The following is an 18,216-nucleotide window of genomic DNA, read 5'->3' on the forward strand; positions in this document are numbered from 1 at the left end:
AGGCTCCCCGCAGGGAGTGTGATGTGAGACCCAATCCTAGGACTCCAGGATCATGCCCTGAGCCGAAAGCAGACACTCAACTGCTGAGCCACTCAGGGTCCCAAAATAAAAAGCTTTTGCACAGTGAAGGAAATAATCAATAAAACTAAAAGGCAACCTACTGAATGGGAAAAGACGTGCAAATGACACGTCTAATAAACGGTTGGCATTCAAAATATATAAAGAACTTATACAACTCAATATCCAAGAAACAATCTAAAAAATGGGCAGAACACATAAACAGACATTTCTCCAAAGGAGAGATCCTTTTACTTTTTTTTTTTTTTAAGCTTTTATCTATTTATTCATGAGAGACAGATTGAGAGAAAGAGAGAGAGAGAGAGAGAGGCAGAGGGAGAAGCAGGCTCCGTGCAGGGAGCCTAATGTGGGACTTGATCCCAGGACTCCAAGATCACGCCCTGGGCCGAAGACAGGCGCTAAACCGCTGAGCGGCCCAGGGATCCCCCAAAGGAGATATCCAGATGGCCAAGAACATGAAAAGATGCTCAACATCCCTCATCATCAAGGAAATGCAAATCAAAACTACAATGAGATATCATCTCATAACTGTCAGAATGGCTAAAATCAGAAAAACAAGAAACAAGAAGTGTTGGTGAGAGTGTGGAGAAAAAGGAACCCTCTTGTATTGTTGATAAGAATGCAAACTGGTGAAGCCACCCTGGAAAAGAGTATGGAGTTTCCGCAAAAAGTTAAAAATAGAACTAACATATAATCCAGGAATTGCACTAGTGGGTATTTACCCCCAAAATACAGAAACACTGGGGGGATCCCTGGGTGGCTCAGCGGTTTGGCACTTGCCTTTGGCCCAGGGCCCGATCCTGGAGACCCAGAATCGAGTCCCGCGTCGAGCTCCCGGTGCATGGAGCCTGCTTCTCTCTCTGCCTGTGTCTCTGCCTCTCTCTCCTCTCTCTATGACTATCATGAATAAATAATAATAATAATAATAAATACAGAAACACTAATTCAAAGGGATACATGCACCCCTATGTTTATGGCAGCAGTATTTACAATAGCCAAGTTATGAAAGCAACCCAAGTGTCCCTCATTAGATGAATGGATAAAGAAGAAGCGGTATATGTATTTACAACAGAATATTCTTCATCCATCAAAAAGAATGAAATCGGGGTTCCCGGGGTGGCTCAGCGATTTAGCGCCTGCCTTTGGCCCAGGGCGCAATCCTGGAGACCCGGGATCGAGTCCTACGTCGGGCTCACGACGGGCTCCCTGCGTGGAGCCTGCTTCTCCCTCTGCCTGTGTCTCTGCCTCTCTCTCTCTCTCATAAATAAATAAATAAATCTTAAAAAAAAAAAAAAAAGAATGAAATCTTGCCATTTGCAACAACATGGATGGAGCTAGAGTATAATGCTAAGTGAAATAAGTCAGTCAGAGAAAGACAAATAGCACATGATTTCACTCATATGTGGAATTTTTTTTTAGTTTTTATGAGCTCATTAATTCCTTCCTCTTTTTTAAATTTAAATTCAATTTGTCGGGACGCCTGGGTGGCCGAGGTTGAGTGTCTGCCTTTGGCTCAGGGTGTGATCCTGGAGTCCCGGGATCAAGTCCCACATCGGGCTCCCAGCATGGAGCCTGCTTCTCCCTCTGCCTGTGTCTCTGCCTCTCTCTCTGTGTCTTTCATAAATAAATAAAATTCAAAAAAATGAATTCAATTTACCAACATATAGTATAACACCCAGTGCTCATCACATCACATGCCCTCCTTAACGCCCATCGCCTAGTTACCCATCCCCAACCCACCTCCCCTTCAGCCACCCTCAGTTTGTTTCCCAGAGTCAAGAGTCTCTCATGGTTCGTCTTCCTCTCTAATTTTTCCCCATTCAGTTTCCCCTCCTTTCCTTATGGTCCCTTTCACTATTCCTTATATTCCACATATGAGTGAGACTATATGATAATTGTCTTTCTCTGATTGAGTTATTTTACTCAGCATAATACCCTCCAGTTCCATCCACACTGATGTAAATGGTAGGTGCTCAACCTTTCTGGTGACTGAGTAATATTCCATTGTATATATACACCACATCTTCTTTATCCATTCATCTGTTAAAGGACATCGTGAGTCCTTCCACAGTTTGGCTATAGTAGGCTTTGCTGCTACAAACACTGCAGTGCTGGTGTGCTGTTAACTATATCTGTATATTTGGTCACATGTGGGATTTAAGAAACAAAACAAATGAGCAAAAGGAGAGAGAGAGACAAATCAAAAAACAGATTCTTTACTATAGAGAACAAACTGATGGTTTGTTACCAGAGAGATGCGGTGGGGGATGGGTGATTTAGATGATGGGGATCAGGATGCCTGGGTGGCTCAGAGGTTCAGTGCCTGCCTTTGGCTTAGGGCAATGATCCTGGATTCCCAGGATCGAGTCCCACATCGGGCTCCCTGCAGGGAGCCTGCTTCTCCCTCTGTCTGGGTCTCTGCCTCTCTCTTTCTCTGTGTCTCTCATGAATAAATACATAAAATCTTAAAAAAAAATAGATGATGGGGATCAAGGAGTGCACTTGTCATGATGAGCACTGGATGATGTGGAATTACTGAATCACTATATTATACACCTGAAACTAATATAACACTGTATATTGGGATCCCTGGGTGGCTCAGTGGTTTAGCACCTGCCTTTGGCCCAGGGCATGATCCTGGAGACCCGGGATCAAGTCCCACGTCGGGCTTCTGCATGGAGCCTGCTTCTTCCTCTGCCTGTGTCTCTGCCTCGTGTGTGTGTGTGTGTATGTGTGTGTGTGTGTGTGTGTCTCATGAATAAATAAATAAAATCTTTAAAAAAAATTTAAAAAACAAACAAAAAACCCACTGTATATTAACTATAAATGTTTTTTAAAAAGTAAATAAGACTTAAGGTGCCTCGGTGGCCCAGTCGGTAAAAGGTTCTGATTCTTGGTTTTGGCTAAAGTCATGATCTTGGTTGTGGGATCAAGCCTGTGCTGGATGGACTCAGTGGCTCAGTTTGGAGTCTGCTTGTGATTCTCTCTCCCACTCCCTCTCCCTCAGCTCCTTCCCCCTCTCACGCTCTCCCTCCCTCTCTTTTTCTCTTTCAAATAAATAAGCAAATAAAATCTTTCATAAAAAATTATTTTAAAAAAAGTAAAAGTAAGTAAGACTTACCCACTACTTCTTGCTATCTCTGGAATATGTACTCTTTTATAATACATAGTTTATAATAAAGAAGTATAATCCTTCTTTATAATAAAGAAAAAAGTTTAAAAAAAGAAAAGGAATAGAAGACAAGGTAGCCAAAGACAGAGGGTTGAAAGAATGAATGTTTAAAAGGGAGTCAAGAGAGGGGCACCTGGGTGGCTCAGGTGGTTAAGTGCCTGACTCTTGATCTCAGCTCAGTTCTTGATCTCAGGGTGGTGAGTTTAAGCCCCATGTTAGGTTCCATGCTGGGGATGGAGCCTATTTAAAAAAAGGGGGTGGGAGTCAGGAGAAATGGCCACACAGTTAATATCTCTGGATTTGTTACCTCACCCGCAAAATGAGAGGGTGAATAAGACTATATTCTAGAGAAATATTTATGTTGCAGATTACCTAGAGTTGGCATGAAAGATCCCTCATTATTTTATTTTATTTTTTAAAAGATTTTATTATTTATTCATGAGAATACACAGAGAGGAAACAGAGAGAGAGGCAGAGGCACAGGCGGAGGGGAGAAGCAGTCTCCATGCAGGGAGCCCGACGTGGGACTCGATCCGGGGTCTCCAGGGTCACGCCCTGGGCTGAAGGCAGGCGCTAAACCGCTGAGCCACCCGGGCTGCCCATTTTATTTTATTTTTAAAGAATTTTATTTATTTATTCATGAGAGACACACACAGAGAGAGAGGCAGAGACACAGGCAGAGGGAGAAGCAGGCTCCATGCAGGGAGCCCAACGTGGGACTCAATCCTGGGTCTCCAGGATCACACCCTGGCCTGAAGGCAGCACCAAACCGCTGAGCCACCCAGGCTGCCCCCCTCATCATTTTAGACTTGGCCATCACATCATTGTTTAGTCTACAACAAATTTGCTGTCTTTGTGCTTTAATTTACATTTTAAAACACACATGTCCCATATAGCAAATGCAGAGTATAAAAACTATTAGTAGAGTTACGGGTATGACCCATATGAATACGAGCACTGATCATTTTTAAAAGACAAAAAGTGGTAAGAAAACAAATGGAATGCAAAATGGCCTGGAAGCATGCATGATTCCAAAGAGCAGCAACCAAGTCATTCAAAACTAGAAGTCTTGAGTTGATGCAATAAAATAATCAATATATGGCAAGGAAAAGTAACCAATAAAATGGAATGATTTTTCCAAGTATGCCTATATCATTAATTCCCCAGAAGGGCAGGATACAAGTTTCTAAGGCCCAGTAGGTATGTGAACATAATCCATAGAAGATGAATTCATACTTAGTGACATTTCATAAAACAATGAGAGAATCCTACAAAGTCCAGACAGAAAAAATAGATTTCAGGCCAAGAATCAAGAATCAGGATGATACTGAACTTACAGCAACACCGGAAGCTAAAAACAATGGACCAATGCCTCCAGAAATTTGCAGGAATTAATTTCCAGCCTAGAACTATATCTATACTCAAACTACCAAGTGCGAGAGTAAAATCAAGACATTTTCAGACATGCAAGGTCTCAAAACTTTCCCATAACTCTTTAAGACGCTACCGCAGTACAAAAGAAAAAAAAAGTTACCACAGTGGATGCTTTGCAAAATGAAAGAGTAAACCAACAGAGAGAAAAACAAGAGAACAAGGAATTCGCAAAGAAGTGAAGTGAAGGGAAATCTCACAATGTGGGTGTGTGTCAAGGCTACAAAAGAACTGGTTCAGACTGGGGATCTGAGGGCTCCATTTTGATTTTTTATTTTTATTTATTTATGATAGTCACAGAGAGAGAGAGAGAGGCAGAGGCAGAGACACAGGCAGAGGGAGAAGCAGGCTCCATGCACCGGGAGCCCGACGTGGGATTCGATCCCGGGTCTCCAGGATCGCGCCCTGGGCCAAAGGCAGGGGCCAAACCGCTGCGCCACCCAGGGATCCCCCTGAGGGCTCCGTTTTGGAGGGTGGGGATGAGGGGCGGCCCAGAAGGAACTAACGACTATCTGATGCATTTTGTTGTGTAGAAAATACATACGAGAGGTGTTTTACAGATCCATTAGCATATCTGGGAAGAAATAACAATAGATTCCTAAAAATTAAGCAAATAAAAAATAATTCTTTTCTCCAAAAAAATTGTACAGAAAAAAGAAATATCGTAGTTTACAACTTGGCTCTGCAGTGAACAATAATTATACAATCATAATGCTAACTCAACATCGATTTAATTAAAATTGTGATATTACTTGACAGAGGTGTTGTAGGACAGAATTTTACACTGAGATGTGCACAAGGCCTTGTCCCCTGCAGCTCTGGCTCCTTACCATCCCAAAAGACTCAGCCACTGACTTTTCCTCCCCATTCCCTTGTATAAAACCCAAATTAGGCAAACAATAGATGCTAATCTGCAGGAGCAACTCCTCCCTTGTCCGAGGGCCACCCATGATCAACTATTTCCGACACTAGCTGAACTTTGGCTACACTGGCTAAAGTCTTAGGAAACATTTAGCCCACCTGACCCAAGCCAGATGCTCTTAAGAGCTTTCCCATGCTCGGCAATGGGAAACCAAATAAAAGGTTATGTCAATGGTGCCCTGGCTGATTTCTTTCCATCAATTATGTTGCAAAAATAAAGGGGGGGAATTTGCAAGGATTGGAGAGAGCTATATCCACTCCTACAATAAGAGAAGGCCCATAGATTCTGTCTAAAACTGATAAATCAAGACCAGCTACACAAGCAAATATTCAGAAATGGGGAGGTTAAGTAATCAAACAGCCAAGAGCAGAGAGTGGCTGTATCCAAGGAGGGGGACTGTTGTTTTTGTTAGAATCTTTTAAAATGCTCGAATTCATAAAATTAGATGAATGCATTACTTGATAGGCAATTTTTAAAGATCAAAACTTGTAATTTAAAGTAAAAAAATACAATTACATAATCAAGTGCATCTACAGATTATCTCAATTAAATGACCCCAATAAATGGAGATACAGGCTTTCCTGGTGACTTAAGGATTGGGAGCACCTCATGTGACAGGCCTGCAGATGGGAAAGCTGCCTCATCTCAAGGTCTGGGTGCAACAGGAGGCAGTGGGCCAGCGTGCACCCCAATCTGCCACTCAGGCCTCCCATAGTTCTGCGACACAAGTCAGAGGAGTTTGCTAAATGAGATACCTGGGCTTTTGGGAAAAACATCAAGGTCCCTGTTCTCCATGAAAGATGAGGAGTTCCTTTTAGTTTCCTGCTCCCTGTCTTGGTTTTGAGTTTGTTTCTGTGCAATTCTCTTTGCACCTGACTTTTTCTCTTTGACTCCTTTTTCCTTAATCTGTGCGTTTTCTTTTCTCAGTTAAGACTCCTTTTCCCTACAGTTTTATTTTTCTGTCTAATCTTAAATTCTTCTCACAATTCCTCTGTTGTCTTTCTTCTCATCTTGATTTTTCTCTGAGTCTTGGCTGACTCTGGTGTATTTTTGTCTCTTCACTTTCCATGTAATGATTAACTGAAATGACTTGAAACTTCTGAATGCAACTTGCCCATCTGTAAAACTGGTTAATATTCCTCAGGATACCATATAATACTGGCTGAACTATTTTGAAGTTCTTGGGAGAAAATAATTTTAGAAGCTGTGATCTGCTTAATTCAAATTGTAGACTATTGTCTTCACAAGAAATTTGAATATTTCCTTCTCTCAAAATACATAACTTCAATTCTAGAAATTTTTTTTCTAGTACAACAATAGGAAATGACAATACAATAGAATGAGGCTAATTTTATAAACACCTGATCCTCTCAAGAACTGAAAGAGGGATCCCTGGGTGGCACAGCGGTTTGGCGCCTGCCTTTGGCCCAGGGCGCGATCCTGGAGATCCGGGATCAAATCCCACGTCGGGCTCCCAGTGCGGGAGCCTGCTTCTCTCTCTGCCTGTGTCTCTGCATTTCTCTCTCTCTCTCTCTCTCTCTGTGACTATCATAAATAAATAAAGAAAAAATATTTAAAAAAAAAAAAAAGAACTGAAAGAAATCAGCCAACGAATTAAGGCTTTTTAGTCTCTAACAGTGAGATACTGTAATGAACTTCAAAAAATGAAGTTGGATTTCACATTATTTTAATCTTTAAATTTCTCAAAGTGAAACTATATATTTGCCTGAAAACATTAACCTACTAGGATGAAATATTTTTTTATTTTTCCCTTCTTTTAAAACTCTAAGTCTAGAGGTTTTCAAATTTCCCAGTCATGTGCCATCATCGTACAAAATTAATTTTATAGGATTCATCGCTCAGGGATTGTGGATAGATCAAGAGTTATGATTCTTTAAAGACACCAACACTTGCTAATGAAAGTATCTGAATGATGCCACTGCTGCCCCCAAATGAATCTATCTCCATTGAAAACCTAAGGCTAAACCAAGAGCATAGAGGGCTCCACCGCCTAGCTGTAGTTATTACCAGGAAATTTAGATTTCATACAAACCTGCCTTTATTTTAAATGCAGCTCAGTTATTAGAAAAAAGCACATACCGCAAACTAAATATCCAACCCACATTTTTTCCTAACACAGAAGGAGGCCTCTCTGAAGGGTTTTCCAGGCTTACCACTGAACAGTGGTCAAGCCAAAAATAAATTTGCCATGAGGCAAATTCAACAGCCCACAGGACAGGAGAGTCCAGGACAGTAGGACTTAGCTTTTCCCCCCATTCTAGTCTTTCTGGTACCTCCACTCACATTCCCCCCATCTCCTAATTAGAGAGCTAATTAGGACTCCAAATTGAAATGCTGGATGGGGAGGGAGATGCGGTGCCAGGCCAGGATTCCTTTAACATCAAACTCTCCTCCTTCAAGCCTCTCCCGTTAGAGGAGAGAGCTGTGGGGAGCGAGCTGGGCCAGCAGGGCCCACGGCTGGAGGGAAGTGTTTACACTCAGTTGTCTGGGAGGGAAGATCTCTGTTCCACAAATTGCAAACTCTGAAACGATAAAGATTTAAAGACACCAAGCCCGGGGCTTCTAGTACTTCAAAGAAAAGAAACAAGTGTCTTATAAGCTCGATTATTATTACCATGGTGACATGAGGGGACGGGAGGAGATCTCAAGAACAGTTCCTGGTTCCAGCCAGGCAGCGTCTCAACGGTGCGGGGCGACTTCTCCGGTTACCATGGCAACCAAAATTGGAAGTGCTTTTGCAACACTAACAGAAACCATCTTTTGAAGCGCTTCTGTGAATCCCATTGAATACTGATGATGCAAGCTTGAGTGATACAGATTTTTCAAACATTCACACACACACACACACACACACACACACACCCCATATTGCCATAAACAAATAGTCCTTTTAGATTCTCCCTTGAAATCTTGACTTAACTTGCAATAGATTTTTTCGGGTCTGGTTTTGTTTGTTTCCCTTCTGGATTCCCGCGGTCTCCGGTCGCAAACGCGATTTGTTTAATTTCCAAACTTGTCTGAATCGCACGGGTGGGAGCTTAGAATGTGGTTCACTTGCTCCCATTCTGAAGCGGGTGGGCCAGGGGGCGGGAGGCGGGTCTCACAGAGGGCCCCCTTGTCTAGTGAACGCGGGAGGACGAAGACGGGGGCAGCGGGGGAGGGTGGGGGAGGAGGACGAGGTTGGGGAGGAAGGGAAGGAAAAAGGGGGGCCGGCTGATCCTGGCGGCCCTAGGTTGCCTTGGGTTGCCTTGACCTGTCCATCTGCCCAGATGTTGGGTCAGGCACGCAGACGCTGACCAGACATGACATTTCAAAGACCCCGTTGCCATCCTTTCCGGGTCATCCCGGAGCTCCTAATATTCCCGAAGGGGACCCCCGGGAGGAGGAGCCGAGGCTCTTCCTTACTTGCACAGTCTTCCGAGGCAGCACGACTGTGTCGGGGGCGTGGTGGCGCGGGGCGGTGGGGGCCACAGCCGTCCGCTGGCGGCGTCCGGGGTCGCGCAGGTGCCCCGCGCTCAGGTGCCCGCGCCAGGTGTGCGCGGGGCGGGCGCCGTCGTGCGGGCTCCGGGGCCCAGGGGCGCAGCCAGCGCGCCCGCGCCTCCCGCCTAACGCCCTCCGGCCGCGCGCGCCCCGCCGCCCGGGGAGGGGGGGAGGGGAGGGGAGGGGAGGGGCGCCCTTCTGCGGACCCCAGCTCGCCCGCCGCCCCGTGGGGAGCCGGGTCTCCCTGTCCCCGACGCCCCGCGCGGCCCCAGGCCCCCAGCCCGGCGGAGGGCACGCGGGCGGGGGTGCTGGCTGCGAGCCCGCGGCCGCCGCTTACCTCCGTGGCGGGGCCGCGAGCCCCGGGCGGCTGGTGCGTGGGTGGCGGGCGCCGCGGGCCCGCGGGAGGCTCCGGGCTGTCAGGCACGGCGGACCCACGGCGGACCCACGGCGGCCCCCGCAAGCCCCGCCCGCCGCCCGGGCCCGGGCTCTGCGGCGGGGACCCAGGCGCCCCGCAGCGCCTCCCGGAGGACCAATCGGGAGCGGGGGGCCGGCCCGGGGGAGGGGGCCAGGGGCCGGGGGAGGGGCCGGCCGGGGGGAGGGGGCCGGCCGGGGGGAGGGGGCCAGGGGCCGGGGGAGGGGCCGCCCGGGGGGAGGGGGCCGCCCGGGGGAGGAGGCCAGGGCCGGGGGGGGGGGGCGCCCGGGGGGGGGGCAGGGGCCGGGGGGAGGGGCCCGGCCGGGGGGGAGGGGGTGGTGGCCGGGGGCCGGTCGGGCGCCGGGACGCGGGCCCGGACCTCGTAGGCCGGTTTCTATGGCAGCCAGGAAGGAGGCGCCGGGGGGAGGGGGTGCGCGGCGCGGGGACACCCGTCGGAGACCCGGAGGCGGGGGTCTGGCCCTCGCACAGCAAGGATGGGAAGCGGCGGCAGGGCCACACCCGGCTCTCAACTCACGCCGGGTGCGGAACCGCTGGAGACCCTCGATCAAAGGTTTGCGGGTCCGTGGGAGACCGCGACCCCGTAGCCTTCCCGACAGAACCGGGTTTTGAGCAAACCACCGTGACCGTTCCCCCAGGTGAGTCTGGCAGGCTTAGGCTCTGCAGAAAGCGGCGCGGGTGCCCCCTCTGCCCGGACCCCCGCCCGCGTCAGGTCCGTTGCTTTGGCAGCGCTGAGGCTGGGAGCCTCTGCAAGCGCCTGTCTCTTCCCCAGCTGCAAACCTCCGGCTAAGGGTAGGTGCCAGATATTTTTACAGTTTACAAACAGGGAAGCCGAGTCACCGGAACTGAGCGTTGAGCAGAAAATGAGATTCCCAGGAGAGTCAACGCATAGAGGTTATTTACTGAAATTCACCTCCTTCGTTTTACGGAGGAGGAACGTGAGGTCAGAGAAGTCAGTTAACAAGGATCACACAGCTTGGTTGATGGCAAAGCCAAGACCGGGCACCCTAAGGCACAGCTCGGTGAGCACTCTTGCCACTTCCTCATACTCTTCTGTATTCCTCATTGCAGAGTAATAATTACAAAAAGCAAAAGTGCTAAAGGAGTCAAATAAGTTAAAGTCTGTTTATGGTAGAAATTAGGGAAGCCAGAGATTCCTTTTTTTGCTATTTGACAGGCGCTTGCATACTTTCACAACGGTAACTGATTAAATCCTCAGAATAACCTTATAAATTAGGTATTCTTATTACCATCCCTGTTTTGTCAAATGAGGAAACTGAGGCCCAGAGATGTTACTTGACTGCTCAAGATCACATAGCGGTCCAATGCTGGTGCTGGGATTCAAGCCCAGGCAGTTGGACTCCAGAGTCCGTGCCCTTCTTCTTACTTTGCTGCCTCTTTGTATGACGAAGGGGGACACTAACAGGAAGAGCAAGAAACAAAACCTTGGACAGCTCCAGGGACTGGCCCTTGAGATTGGCAAGCAACCAATCCCTGGTTGATGAGAGTGGTTATCTACTTGTGGAAGAGGAAAATTCTCTGTGAGAAAGATTTGTCTTTAAAGGGAGGCCCTGGGATCCCTGGGTGGCGCAGCGGTTTAGCGCCTGCATTTGGCCCAGGGCGCGATCCTGGAGACCCAGGATCGGATCCCACGTCGGGCTCCCAGTGCATGGAGCCTGCTTCTCTCTCTGCCTGTATCTCTGTCTCTCTCTATCTCTCTGTGTGACTATCATAAATAATTAAAAAAAAAAAAGACAAATTCAAAATTATTTAAAAAATAAAAAAATAAAGGGAGGCCCTTTCCTAAAAAGAAAAAAAAATGTTTTTTTTTTTCTTTGAAGAGCGATTTTAAAAATAGTACATGCCATCAGTTTGTTTTCTTTCTTTCTTTTTTTATTTAAAAGGGCAGCCTGGGTGGCTCAGCGGTTTAGTGGCGCCTTCAGCCCAGGGCCTGATCCTGGGGACCTGGGATCAAGTCCAACGTCGGGCTCCCTGCATGAAGCCTGCTTCTCCCTCTGCCTGTGTCTCAGCCTCTCTCTCTCTTTCTCTCTCTCTGTGTCTCTCATGAACAAATAAAATCTTTTTTTAAAAATGAAAAAAAGATTTTAAAGTACTCTTTACACCGAACATGGGGCTCAAACCCACAACCCCAAGATCTAGAGTCACCTGCTCCACTAAGGTGGAGCATTACTGAGCCAGCCAGGTGCCCCTTGTTTTCTTTTCTTTCTTTCTTTTTTTTTTTTTAAGATTTTATTTATTCATGAGAGACAGAGAAAGAGAGGCAGAGATACAGTCAGAGGGAGAAGCAGGCTCCATGCAGGGAGCCCGACATGGGACTCTATCCTGGGTCTCCAGGATCAGGCCCTGGGCTGAAGGTGGTGCTAAACCACTGAGCCACTGGGGCTGCCCCCTTGTTTTCTTTCTAAAGCAATAAAGCATAGGGTAAGACATTACATGTTTAAAAATATAAAATTCTACTTGAATCCTGTAACATAATATACAGGATAGGAGTTCCTAAGGAAACTGCTTGGAAGCCAAGAGCCTCAAACTCACAACCTAACATAGACTCTTTCGTAGACCCTCCCATCATGCCCCTGTAGAGCACCAAAGATGCTAGATTCTAGTGGCTTGGAAGGTTACTGAAAGAAAACAGGAAAATTTCAGCATCAGAGACCACTTCCAAAGTCCATTGGCCAGATTCCATTCCAGGAGCTCCCTTGACCCCAATTTCTCTTGCAGCCATTCTGCTAGAGCCTATTCCCTTTCAGAGCCTTTCCTTCATACTTCCCTTCCCTTGGAAGTCCTGGGATCCCCAGCCATATAGGACTAGTGACTGCTCATTCAATTCCCTCCACTTGAAAAAAAGCATTATTTTTATTCTAGAAAGAGCCATTCAATAGGTTGATTACAGTGTAGCGTTTTTTAGAAGTTAAAAATTCTTATTTTGAATAGTATGGGGAAGTATTTTCAAGATATTAAGTGAAAGCAAAAGTTACAAAGCCAAATGATACAAATTTGTGATATGTTTGAGTAGAAGGATATACACTAGATATTAGTAATGTTTTTTTGTTACCTAGTGGAATCATAGGTAATTTAAATGATCTTCTTAATATTTTCCAGCATTTTTTCCTATTTTCTACAATGGGCATATGTGTCAGAAAAAATATTTTAATGTGAGAAAAAAACATTTTTTGAAAGAATTGATTAAACAGACCTAGTCAATGCAGGTAGTCTCAGTTTTCTAAGCTCTGCTCCATTGTCTTGGCAGAAAATAAGTTAAATACATTCTTAGGAACAGCCCTGTGTGATTCTAACACAGGAGGTACTTGCTCTATGCTTTGAGAAACACTGGCAATGGCCAAAAGTTTAGATTTTTGAGTCATAACATTATACCTTGTCTCCTAGTTCTGGCACTGATTAGCTTAGCTGTATGAATTCTTTGGTTTCAAGCATCTTATTTATTTATTTATTTATTTATTTATTTATTTATTTATTATTTATTTTTTTGTTTCAAGCATCTTCTAATGTCAGGTCCTTCATCTGTACTCTGGAAATTGTGAGAATTAATGACAAAGTTTCTTGCAAACAGTTAAATTAGGTTGTCTTAATCTGGACTTTAGGGGCTTTGGGGTGGTTCGCAGGAGGAGCCCCCACTAAAAATGTGTGAAAGGATACAACTTTCATCACAGTCTTTAAGTAGTTCGGGCCACAAACAGGTCAGTGCTTCCTCTAATGAGTGCTTAATAAGTGGTAGCTATTATTACTATTTCAAGTTCTGATTCCATATTTGGTAGTTACTAGTCTAGGGCATATAGGGACAGTCCTCATTTTCTGGAATTGTTACCTGGTATACTCTATCCTACTGAATGTGAGCCTGAATTAGGGTTTTCCTACCCCTAGTCTCCTTCCTTCTTTCCTCCCATAGGGATATTTGACAAATCTTGGGAGAGGAAGTAGAGTAAAAGTTTTCTAAGACTTCATAGTGCTGTGGAGTTGGATCTGCAACTCCAAAGGCATATCTTATTCCAAGAAAATTTGTCTTCTCTATACTGCTTAGGATCTGTGTGCTACCTAAATCTGATAATGCATATCTCTCAACAATTCAGAAAAATTCTCAATCTCTTTGACTATGACCCCTATCCCATGTTTTACCTTTCTTTCAGAATTCTAATTGGATATTATGTATGTCAGACCTCATTCTAGCTCATGTCTTTTGATGTTTTCCAAATTTTTACCTTCTGTTTAACTTCTTTTATATTCTGTTAATATCTTCAGATCTTATATTTCACTAATTCTTTCTTGAGCTGTAACTCAACAGTGGCTTAACCTGAACACTGACTTTATAAACCTTGACAGCGCAAATACAACAAAATCAATGAGTGGAAGTATGAGAATGCCAAGTTCATACTTTCACAGCATGGGGGTCAACTGACAAGTTAAAATTTAATCAAAATTGATACTTATTAAAATCCTTTGTCAACTTTGTAAGAATCTTTAAAGAACTAATATTTCTTTTTAAAAAATATTTAATTTATTTATTCATGAGAGACACACAGAAAGAGGCAGAGACACAGGCAGAGGTAGAAGCAGGCCCCATGCAGGAAGCCTGATGTGGGACTCCATCCCGGGACTCCAGGATCACACCGAGCCAAAGGCAGAAGCTCAACCGCTGAGACACCCGGGCGTCCCAAGAACTAATATTTCTTGCAGTAAGAAAGATTTATCTGAGCTTTACCATTTTATTCAGCTTATTAAATTCAAGCAAGATTAAACTGAAAGAATTAAAGCTAGCATGGCAATACTGTTTAAAAAAGTACACCCTCTCCCCTCATCTCTCTCCTTCCTCCTTTTTAAATTCTGTTTTTCTTCTCCTTCTCTCCTTCCTCCTCTTCCTCTCTCTTTCATGTGTATATGTGTGTGTGTAGAGCTAGATATTCAAATATTCATGCAATGTTAACAATCATTATTTCTGATAAATGGAAATAACCAGTAAAATAACTTTCACTTTATTTCCTAAAGAATTTTTTTTTAAAGATTGTATTTATTTATTCATAAGAGACACAAAGAGAGAGGCAGAGACATAGGCAGAGGGAGAAGCAGGCTTCTTGCAGGGAGCCCAATGTGGAACTCGATCCTGGGTCTCCAGGATCATGCCCTGAGTCAAAGGCAGACACTCAACCGCTGAGCCACCTAGGTGTCCCTAAAGAATATTTTTTTACTTTATTACCTAAGATATGTTTTTTTTACTTTATTTCCTAAAATATGTAAATCTTTTACTTGAGTAGGTGTAATTTAACATCAATAACAAAACAAAGGGATCCCTGGGTGGCGCAGCGGTTTGGCGCCTGCCTTTGGCCCAGGGCGCGATCCTGGAGACCTGGGATCGAATCCCACATCAGGCTCCCGGTGCATGGAGCCTGCTTCTCCCTCTGCCTATGTCTCTGCCTCTCTCTCTCTCTCTCTCTGTGACTATCATAAATAAATAAAAAAAAAATTAAAAAAAAATAAATAACAAAACGAAAAAGAAAGAGGTTGCAAATTTCAGTGGCTGAGTGAAGGGCCACTACATTTCCCTCTGCCAGTGAGCCTAAGTTCTATCAATATTCTCAATATTTTTTTTAATTTTTTTTAAAGATTTTATTTATTCAGGAGAGACACAGAGGGAGAGAGGCAGAGACATAGGCAGAGAGACAAGCAGGCTCCATGCAGGGAGCCCAATGTGGGACTCGATCCTGGGTCTCCAGGATCACATCCTGGGCCAAAGGCAAACGCTCAACCACTGAGCCACCCAGGTGTCCCAATATTCTCAATATTTTTATTTAATTCACTTCAGATCTCCCCGTTGCATCCTTTAGTTCAATATTGAACTTTCTTCCTAAAGGTAAAATACAAAAAACATAAGAAAAATAAAAAAACAAATTGTGATGTTGAGAAATTTTCATTATAAAAGTAATTTTCACTATAAAATTTGAGTCCCTGAGATTCTCACTTACAGTAGCAACTGTACTCCAAACTTTTCTTGAAGGTGTAGCCCCGTAGTAGCAATTAGTGTAATATGTTCTTATAATTGGCACTTGGGTATTATTTACAACTCAGCAATGAAGAACAGCGTAAGAGCCCTGGGCCCACGGATACTTAAGTAAAATTATCTTACGAAAATTTATAAAAATAAAAAATAAATCATTTACCTTTGTCTGAATCTTTAGTTTTTTTTTTAGTATTTTATTTATTCATGAGAATACACAGAGAGAGAGAGAGAGGCAGAGACACAGGGACACAGGCAGAGGGAGAAGCAGGCTCCACGCAGGGAGCCCGACGTGGGACTTGATCCCGGGTCCCCAGGATCACACCCTGGGCTGAAGGTGGCACAAAACCCCTGAGCCACCCGGGCTGCCCTGAATCTTTAGTTTTTAATGAGCACTGTTTTAACTGGAGCAGGGTTCTGAACCCATAGTATTTCCTCAGTAGTATTTTCCCAGCTATATCTAGTAACAATTATTTCACAGGACAGTTTATGTCCTGACAAATATAGGCAGGCAGTCTACCAGACCGCAAAACCACAACTAATGATCAGCTATTCTCTCAAGTGAATTCATATATTGGCATTTACTTCTCAGCAGATATTAGCTAACATTTTGTGTCTTACGTATATTTGGGTTACTTGGAAGCAGCATAAGTATTCCTAGCCAATTATTTTGATACTTTGGCTTTTAATTTCTCTATTCTCCAGTGCTTCTTGTCTTTGTGGCATTTTCATTTTAGAAACAGAGAAGTAATTATTTACTGAGAACAAGCAGAATGTTCTTGCTTGAAATGAAAAAAACCGAAGATAGCTGCCTTCGTCCAGTCCTTTACTTGAATGATAAACATGAGCAATAGGTAACAAAATATTTTTAGAGTAGCACCTGTCTACACTATAGAAAAAGACCATCAGAAAGACTACTCATCCTGTGCTTCCTTGGAGTGCCCTATGTCCGTTATTCCCCAACTGACAGGGGTTCCAGGATTAAGGGTGTTAGTATTAGCTGGGAACTTGTTAGACATGCAATTTTTAGAGCCCTAATCCAGACCAATTAAATCAGCCGCCTAGGGTGTGAAGTCTAGCGATGTATGTTTTAACAAGATTCTCATGCACTAAGTGGGAGAACCACTGCCTAGATGGTGTAGTGTCAGGGCAAGGAGACATCAGAAGAATTTGCTGCATGTATCTTGCCAGCTTTTCTGATCTCCTGTACCCTGCACCCCAAACCCCATCATGGGCTGATGTGGATTCCAAAAAGAAGGCTCATACAAAGGTTAACTGTATTTTAGTCAAGACTGTAGTCTGTGCAGTCAAGCTCCTTGGTTTCAAATACTGGTTCCCTTCTTCACCAGTTTCTCATCTCCTTCTCTTACTTTCCCTCATTTATATTTACCTCAGGTCACTGAGATGATTAAATGTTCAGCATATGATAAGTGATTCATAAATGATGCTACTTTTTTAAAAAAGATTTTATTTATTTATTCATGACAGACACAGAGAGAGAGAGAGAGAGGCAGAGACACAGGCGGAGGGAGAAGCAGGCTCCATGCAGGGAGCCCAATGGGGGACTCAATCCCGGTCACCAGGATCACACCCTGGGCTGAAGGTGGCGCTAAACCACTGAGCCACCGGGACTGCCCATGATGCTATTTTTCTATCCTAGACTTTTTTTTTTTTTAGATTTTATTTATTTATTTATGAGAGATACAAAGAGAGAGAGAGAGGCAGAGAAACAGGCAGAGGAAGAAGCAGGCTCCATGCAAGGAGCCCCATGTGGGACTCGATCCCAGGTCTCCAGGATCATGCCCTGGGCTGAAGGTGGCACTAAACCGCTGGCTGAGCCACCCAGGCTGCCCCTAGACTGTCTTTTGTAACAATGACCATCAAGGTGGGCATTATTTCAGGTGAATAATTATGTATGACATCAGGTTTTAGGAAAAGTGAGAAGAAAAAATATTGAATTCACAGCCTGCCTTCCTATTCACCATGTCAACAGGATTAATGAAGTAATGTTCATACAGCAGAGTAACTTTAAGATATCCCCATAAGGTCAGGATACATTTATGATGACAGCCTCTGTTACCTTTTTACTTTATTTATTTAATTTATTTTAATTTTTTAAAAAAAGATTTTATTTATTCATGAGAGACAGAGAGAGAGAGAGAGAGGCAGAGGGAGAAGCAGGCTCCATGCAGGGAGCCTGATGTGGGACTCGATCCTGGGTCTCCAGGATCAGGCCCTGGGCTGAAGGCCGTGCTAAACCACTGAGCCACCCGGCTGCCCTGTTACCTTTTTTATTATTTTTTTTTTCCTGTTACCTTTTTAAAGCAATATACTTCTAGGTCTCCAACTACAAAGGATTGTATTAATTGGTAGTGGTGGTGGGGAGGGTTTAAATTTTAATTCCTGCCGCTTCTCATTTTAAGTCTTTTATGACAAATGGTGTAAGAGCCATAGCACAGCTCAGCACATCATATCTGAAAAATATTAAGCTTAGGTTCCCCTCCTCTCTTGATGTAATTAAGAGTGTTAAACCTAAGGAATGTGAAGCTAAGTTTTCTCCAACAGAATCAGGCTAAACTTTTAAGGTCAGGCATTTCCTTTTAATTTTGTATGACATAGTTATAAAACATTATTTCCATGTGAATACACTGATGACC

At 44.3% G+C, this 18,216-nt stretch overlaps 1 protein-coding gene and 1 long non-coding RNA gene across 4 annotated transcripts in view; one reads left to right on the plus strand and one right to left on the minus strand.

Annotated features, from left to right (window-relative positions):
- The window catches only part of NIM1K (NIM1 serine/threonine protein kinase), a 66,482-nt gene extending 56,885 nt beyond the window's left edge, over window positions 1–9,597 (minus strand). The window contains exon 1 of one of the 3 annotated variants that reach the window (XM_077896057.1): window positions 9,442–9,597. The gene's annotated coding sequence lies outside the window, so the exon portion shown is untranslated. Of the gene's footprint in view, window positions 1–8,238; window positions 8,660–9,029; window positions 9,182–9,441 lie in introns of those variants that run through there. The other 2 variants (XM_077896058.1, XM_077896061.1) reach the window with 2 other exon arrangements.
- A 333-nt stretch (window positions 9,598–9,930) lies between these two features.
- LOC144312912 (uncharacterized) lies at window positions 9,931–11,863 on the plus strand. Its single transcript, XR_013378559.1, has 3 exons — window positions 9,931–10,172; window positions 10,350–10,556; window positions 11,439–11,863. It is a non-coding gene; the product is annotated as an uncharacterized LOC144312912 (long non-coding RNA).
- Window positions 11,864–18,216: the final 6,353 nt, after the last annotated feature.

Source organism: Canis aureus, chromosome 4 (genome assembly GCF_053574225.1).
Source record: "Canis aureus isolate CA01 chromosome 4, VMU_Caureus_v.1.0, whole genome shotgun sequence".
In the NCBI taxonomy this organism is placed as follows: domain Eukaryota; kingdom Metazoa; phylum Chordata; class Mammalia; order Carnivora; family Canidae; genus Canis; species Canis aureus.